The following is an 8,183-nucleotide window of genomic DNA, read 5'->3' as shown; positions in this document are numbered from 1 at the left end:
CCGCCAGCGTTGACACCGCAACAGCTCCAGCAGCAGGCAGCGCGAGCCCCCAGACTCGCTCTCTCTCCCTTGGTGAGTGCGCGTGCAGCGTCTTATGTACAAAAACATTAGAGAATGTTGCTCACGGTCCACTCAGCCAGCTGTGCTGCGCACCTCTGGCTACGTTTCTTTTTGAGTTTGTTACGTTAACCTCGTCGGTGCCGTTACCGGACTGAGCTCTGCATGCTGCTGACGCTGCTGGGTCATCTGGGCTTTTCTGTGGGCATGCAGCGTGTGTGGTTAGAGCTCAAATTATGATGTCCAAACACACACGCACACACTCAGTGCGCGCAGTGAACCTTGTGCACCCCCTCACCTGTTTCTATTTGCAATATTCCCATCTATCACTTTAATTATCACTGAACATTTATATACAGTGTAGCAGGGCAGCAGTGTACAGTACCTCCCAGGTGCTGACACACAGACACACACACACACTGCCTCTCTTTTGTTTATTTGGTGTCTTCTCTATAGCTTTTACATGTGAGTGACTTTAATTGGACTTAAATGACAATACATAATACCAGTGACACATGTTAGATGTTTGACTGTGAGCCAAGATGCAGCTGATGGGCAGATGTTTGTCTTTCATATAAACACACACAGACACAGAAAGTCCCAGTGAACATCCGCCCGTCCAGCCCTCTGGGTTCCCATCTCGGCAGCTGTCAGGGCAGTTAGGCAGGACAGAGCAGCAGTAGCAGCAGCAGCAGCAGCAGCAGCACATCCTGCAGTGGTAACAGAGCCAGTGTGCTGGAGACACAGCGTACTCATGGTGGTGATTATCAGCTCTTGTCTGTGGTTTAGTGGGAGGAGGGGTGGCAAAGAGAAAAGAAAGAGTGCAAAGAAACTGAAACAAAATAGAGAGAGAGAGGATGAGAGAAGTCAATGTCAGTGTCTGGGCAGTGACAGTTCGTTATTTAAGGGCCCCTCAGAGACGTGCACAGGCTGCCCTAGTGCAGGTGCTGTTAGTATGCAGAGTGATGCTCTGTCTGTCTGTCTGTCTCACTCTCTCTCAGTGGCTGGTTGAAGAGTGAGTTCTCCTATTGGCAGGTCCACTTGGACATAATGAATAATTTCAACCCTCTGAATGCTGGAATGAAAAGGAAACAGCCTTGCCTTGGCATTCAGCTGCTGTCTGTCAGACTTGTCTTGAGTGCATGGTCTGTGTGTGTGTGTGTGTGTGTGTGACAAACAGAGGGAATGTGAACATATAACAGCTTAGGCCTATTGTGCTTCCTACCTGTGTGAGCGGGGCTAGTTGTCATAGCAACGGCCTTGTAGCTCCGTTGATGTTCCTCCTGTCCTCATTGGCAGGGTCAGAGCACCTAACACACCACATCTCATCTCGAAACCCTTTGTATCTGTGTGTGTGTGCATGTACGTGTGTACTTCTATATGTGTGAGTGTGTGTGTGTGCTGTGGAAGTATCTTTTGTTTGCGCCTTGCTGCAGTTCGTAGGCGTGTAGGTTGATGGCACAGAGGAGTCAGTGTGTGTGTGTGTGTGTTGCAGTGTCACAAAGATACACCCTGCTGATATGACAGCCGACAGCTCAACCAATCACCTGTTTTTCTCTCTCTGCCTATCAGCATGTGAAGTTGCCGTAGTCAGACGTCCTCTTGATACGGAGGTCGTCATGGAGATGGAGAAGACAGAATGGACACACAAATGCATGTGCGTGTGCACACATACACACACACATTGAACACTGAATGGAACGGCACATTTATGAATTTCCTGATGTTTTGGGAAGTTTTGAACAGAACGATGCAACCTGTTGAATGTCTGAATGGAGGTTTTGGAGACAATGTCATTGTGTAAAACTGTTTCTGGTCTTGTGAATGAGATGTCTTTTAGAGACCACATGCACAAACAATGGCATCAGACTGAGCTTCAGTAAACGTGATAGGATATCCTAACAAAAATTATCTTTTTCTCATCTGAAATACAGAAATGTGTCTTGTTTAATGATTTCGGCTTCCAGCTGTGTCTGAGATTTGTCAAAGCAACAAAGAGGCTTTTTTTTTGGTTGCAGATGTTTTTGTGTAACGTCATTCTGGCAAAGTCTCTTTGAACTCTTCACAACAGATAGTGCCATGTACGTAGAAAGGGGAATTTACACCACATTTGTGAATGAGTCAGCCATTATTACTGAAATGAAATAATTTGATTTTTGGGTTCGTATTTGCATAAACAATTGATGGAATTTGGTTGCACAGAGCTTAAATGAGATGCAAATGATATAAATCTGTTACTTTGTTGTTTCTTTCACACCTCTGTGTCTCTATGTTGGACTGTACTGCTGCTGCTGCTGCTGCAAAAGAATTTATATTAGTTTTAATTTTATTGTAAAGTGACTTCTGGCAAAAAATAATTAGTCTTTACTTTGTCCTTTTATGACTTCGATTAATCTAATCACTACCTGAAGTGAAATAGCTTTTGCCACAGGCAGGTAAACCTGGTTCAACTCCCCCACACACACAAATGCACACACAGATGCACCCACACACACAGCAACCATTTAGCATTAGTGTAAGCAGTGTTTGTATGCTCCATTCTGTCACCTCCCACACGATACATTCATAAAACTGCTCCTCCGCGCCAAAGGCAGTGACTCAAAAGAAGACATCTCCCCTTCTCTTTTCTCTCGCCTCCTTTCCTCTTTTAACCCCTCTGCCCCTCTTCGCTTGTATCGGTGCTTTAGTCTGTCCCTTCCGCTCCTCTTCTATATGTCCTGTCCTCACCTGCCTCCTCATTCTCCTTGTCTCCCTCACACCTTTTCTCCAGCCCCCCCCCCTCACCTCCCCAACAGGGCTGGTTGCAGCCGGTTTGAGCCTGACAGAAGAGAGAGGAAGCTTCGACCTCTCACCTCCGGAGGATGGAGGGAGGGGGGGAAAGGCAAGAGGAGAGGGATGATGGAGGGCAGCGGGGTGGAGGAGGAGGAGGGTTGAAGCTGCAAGAGGCGAGGGAGAGGTCAAAGAACAGGAGGGATTTGCAAAGAAAGAGGGAGCAGAGAGCTGGGGGAAGGGACACAGAGAGAGAGAGAGAGACAGGACAGAGGGGTCAGGGAGAGAAAAAGAGTGATAAATGAAGGGAGAGCGGCAAGAAGGAAGGACGAGGAGCAGGGAGAGAGATGGAGTGAGAGGATGAGAAGGAGAGAAAGACAGAGTGTGAAGCTGCTGTGTACTACCTCCCTAACAAGCTGGACAGAATCAGCTCAATTATTAAAGAGGAGCGAGAGATGGGGAAAACACGCAGACACACAGACATACACACACACACGTTCACACACAACGCATCTCTTGGTGTCTGGCACTAAACACACACACAGACACACACACACACACTAACCTATCTGCAGATCATCATACTTTTCACATTTCTGTGTCTTAGCGCTTGGAGTTATCTTTGTTTTTAGCAATGTGCATATACATGTGTCTGGGTATGTGTGTTTAAAAACAGTGAGTCAGAGGATAAGCAGAGACTTGTTAGTGATTCTCCTCAGCACCCCCCCCCCCCACCCCCCACCCCACTACCCAATTTGGCTTCAGCGCCGTCTCAACGTTCCACCAGCATGGCTTCAATGTCGTCCCATCAATATGAACAGATAATCAGAGCGCTGAGGGGTCTGTCCATAAATCCCCTGGTGTGAATATAGTTTTCACCCTCCTTTCCTTCCTTTCTCTCTTCCTCTTCCTCCTCATCCTCTTCCTCCTCTCTTGCCCGTTCCACCCTTGTTTCTAGTTCTCTTTCTTCTTTCCCTCCTTCTCTGAGGAAGTGTATGCCCCCAAGGGACGAAAAGATTCGCTACCTTCCAGGAGAGAAAGAGATTGTCTCTCTCTCTCTCTCTCTCTCTCTCTGTGAATGTGTGTCCTCCACATGTGCCAGGATGATAGTGTGTATGTGTGTATGCGCGTGAGAGTGAGAACACACACTTCCTGAGATGGAAAGGGGGAGAGAGAGGCAGTGGATGAGCAAGTGAAGAGCAAGTGAGAGAGTGAAAGCAGGAGGCTGTGGAGGGGGAGGAGAGAGAAAGAGATAAGAGAGAAAGACAGAGAGTAGTCGGGGAGAAGGGGGAAGATGGATGAATGCACTGCGCACCAAGTGTGTGTGTGTGTGTGTGTGTGTGTGAGAGAGAGAGGGAGAGAGATGGTAAAGAGATGCAGGTAGACAGAGAGGGACGGAAGGGTTTCTTATCCTCTCAGCAGAAGTCATAATTTCTTAGAGCGTGCACAGATGTGTGTGTGTGTGCATGCTTCATTGTGTTTGCGTCTGAGTGTGTTACTTCGCTCAGGCTTGAGGCCAACAACTAGAGAGGTACAGTGGTGTAGCGTGAGCAGTGCGTGTGTGTCCATGTGTGCTTTCTGAGGTGTGCATGTTGAGGCTGTGGCTGATGAGCTGTCAGTACCTACAGTTGGAATGTTCACAAGGCGGCCATTGTTGTTCAAACAGCCAGCAGCCTTCTCCTTGGCAACGGGCGCTGCAGCAGCGTCTCCCACAGCAACTGTGGAACAGGAGTATGGAGGGAGGAGGAGGAGGAGTCAGGAAGTCAGGGCCGCAGCACAGAGGCCCCTCTTCAAAACACTGGCCTCAAGGTCTGAGTGTGTATCGGGGTCCAAGCATCTGGTTTGTGTGTCTTCTGTGTGTGAGATGCGTGACTGTCGTGATGTGTGTTGGTATGTGTGGTTTTTAAGTTTGTGAGGTCTCATCAGCGTGACTACATGGAGTGTGCATCAGTGCGAGTGGAGGTCTTTGTATGTCAGCTCAGTGTGTGTGTGTGTGTGTGCAGTGGGAGTGTTTCTGTGTTTGCACCTAAGTGGTTGGTTTATCCCCCTGTATTTGCATGTGTTTCCAGACATATCCCTGCCTGTCCTTGTTTGTGTGTGTTTTTTCTGTGCACGCTCCTAGCTGTTCCCAGCTGGCACGGTTGGTCACATGACCTGACTGAGGGGCGGCCATCAGCAGCGCCAGGAAACTGCCTGCAGGAGAGTGAGAGAGAGTGTCAGGCTGAGTTGAAGATGAGGGAGGGGTGCTGGGGAGTGGGAGCGTGTGTTGTGGGAGAGAAACTGGGGGGGGCGGGAGGTGTGTGTGCTAGGGGGTGTGCTAGAGAGATGAGAGAAGGAACTGTGAGGAAGAGAAGTGAGGAGGGGGACGAGGAAGGAAGAGGAAGGGGTAATACAGTTGTCTTAAAATAACTACAGCATGTAGGTTCCTGCAAAAACAACAGAAGATAGACAGGCAGATCGTGAGACAGCTAAATGGGGGTGGGGGGTCCTGATTGTGTGTTGTCTAGTGTTTTGAGCTACTTCTCCAGTCCCCTGCGTGCAACTTTGGCTGAGCCGCCACTGTATCTGGTCTGTGTGAAGTCTGTTTATGTTAGATGTGTGTGTGTGTGTGTGTGTGTCGGTCTGTCTGAATGTCTGTCTGCCTTTGTGTTTGTCTGCACATATGGTTTATGTGTTGGTCTCTGTTCATTTATATGCTTTGTATTTGTTGTGCGTGCATGTGCTTACTCTTGGCAGGAGATACAGCGTGCACACTGATGATGGAGATCATTAGGAATTTCCTGCAGCTGGGGAGGTGGTGGTGGGTTTTTTGGAGTGCGATGGGTGGGATGTGAGTGGGTGAGAAAGAGAGGAGAGGTCACAGTGGAGGAGAGTGTGGGTGGGAGAGGGTGAGGGTCTGAATGTATTACTCGTGTTGGACCATTTGACTGACATGCGTGTGTCCAAAGTTCAGTGCTATTCTGCAGGGTTCTTGGTGGTAATTTGTGCACAGGCATGTCGGCCTCGGTACTGATGATCAATGTGTGAAACATTCCTTACTCCCTCCCCCCATTTTTTGGCACACTTAGCAACACCTCAAGCTCTCAGACAACCCAGGTCTGTTGATTAGAAGACTTTGGATGTGCTTAAACTTAATGCCTGTTGGGCTGCAGTGGACTGTGGTCATGCCAAGACCTTATAACTTTAATTTTTGTTCATTTAGTTGAATTAAACTACTGAATACAACTTTTTTTGCCTGCTGTCAGAGGACAAAACAACACCTTCATATTTAAAATGCCAACAGATTAGTTCAAGAATGGGTCTGTTTATGTTTTTAAAACTATACACACAGGTATGAACATTCAGAAAAGAAAGTGTTGACAAAAAAAGTGTTGATCCCTCCAGAAATATATAATTAATTTTCCACCTCATGATGATGTTTTGAGTATAGACTCAGACTACAGACTGCTTATGTAAGGTTAGATGATGTAGTGTCAACATTCCTAAAGTTTTTCTAATGTCAAATGAATATATTAGTACTTCAATCAGAACACTGTAAACTAAGTATTTGATTTGATTGCTGCACAGTGTGTGCTTACAGTAAGGCCGCCACTTGAATGTGATCCCATGTATGTTTCATCTTTACACTCAGTAATAGATCCTTTGTGCCACTGGTGACTTTAAAAGTTGTTTTGTCTGTTGTCTTTCACATTAGTTTTCTGTCTGATGTTTTCTGTCAGATTCCATTGTGATGTGAGCTGCAGGTTAAGGTTGCATCAGGGCTGAGGTGATGTGGAGGAACGACTGTCTGATGGTAGCTGAGTTTCTGCACGGTGTCACTCAGTCTCTGTGGACCCCCTGACCCACTTCCCCCTCCCCACCTTTCCTTCTCTTCTGGCCTCACATACACTTTCTCCATCTCGCTCCCTCGCTCTCTGTTTTATCCCCCTCTTCTTCTTATCTGTCTAAACCTCTCGGTGGAGCTCCCCCACCACCACCTCACCACATCTCCCTCACTACCTCTCTCTCTCTCTCCTCTATGTCCCCCTCCCTTATACCCCCCCCCCCATGCTGTTTCGGTGCTGCTGCCTGTCTCTTAGCAACAACTGCACACCCGTTAGAGCTCAGTGAGTGCTTTTACAAACACACCCAGGAAGACACACTCATACACGTGCACACTCACAGGCACACACACCCGAGTGTGCACGCACGAACACATTCACTCTCACACACACTGGGTCTAGTTCCTCATTGAGGGTTTCTGCTGGCAGGCCTGTGAGTCTGCAAGCCTTTGTGGCAGTGAGATAGATGGGAAGAGAATAGATATGCTGTACAGCTACCATGTACAGAGTCATTGCGCCTGCTCTCAGACTATACCCAACAGGGCAGTTGGCCAAACTGTTAATTGACAGGCTGTAGTCTCACTCTCTGGCATGTTGTGTAGCTGTTTTCTGCATGCGCACTGAAAAAAAAACTTTGAGGAGAAAGTAAAAGTAAAAAACAAGATCAAAACTGTTCAAACAGTATCATTCATGTGAGCACTGCTCTTTGTGAAACAGATTCAACAGATCATCATGTGGGAGCAGCGCACACCATCGGCTGTTTTCACAGAGACAATACTGTGTGTTCCAAAGCCCTAGAGCCATTCACAGTAAAACGCACCAAAACGCATTTGCTACGTATGACGCTGATTATATTGGAATGGCGGCTGATAGAAGCCAGGAGTATTTGCTTAAACAATGAATCATAATGCTGAGCGTTTGATTGGCTGGCATCTAAACCCTGTCAGAATGCCCCCCTGCAGAGCACAGTAGAGAGATATTTGCATGTGTGTCTTTGTTTTGTGCATGAGTACATATGTGTGCGTGATATGTCTGCCTTTATGTGTAAATTGATGTGCGAGTATGTGTGGGAGGATGAAGAAGCTGCAGGGGCATATTTGCATGTGAGTTTGTGTGTTGGTATGTGTCGGCGACGTGCACATGTGTCTGTGTGTCTGTGAGTGACATTGTGTGTGTGTGTGCATATATGTGTAAAAGCACATGTGACGCAATGTTTAATTAAAGCATGTGTTCTTCTCTTTCTCTCGCAAACTGGTCAGATGAAGCCTTAATTAATGAGTGCCGTTAATTAGACTGGAGAGAAAGTGAGAATGGGGGAGAAGAGAGGGAGGGAGGGAACATCGAGCAGGGGCGGGAGTGGGTGAGTGGGCTAAGGAAACGTGTGTGTGTGTGTGTTCATCTCCATGTTTGTCTGTCCCAGTTGTGTCATTCCTCAGAGCAGCCGAACACTGAGGTTGCTCCACTCCATGTGTGCAGCCCCAAACTCTGCTGAACTCCCTCACTCCTCCTCTCCTTCCTCCACTGTTTTGTCATCTT

Source organism: Parambassis ranga, chromosome 2 (assembly GCF_900634625.1).
Source record: "Parambassis ranga chromosome 2, fParRan2.1, whole genome shotgun sequence".
NCBI classification, from domain to species: Eukaryota; Metazoa; Chordata; class Actinopteri; family Ambassidae; genus Parambassis; species Parambassis ranga.
This window is presented reverse-complemented; position numbering follows the sequence as displayed.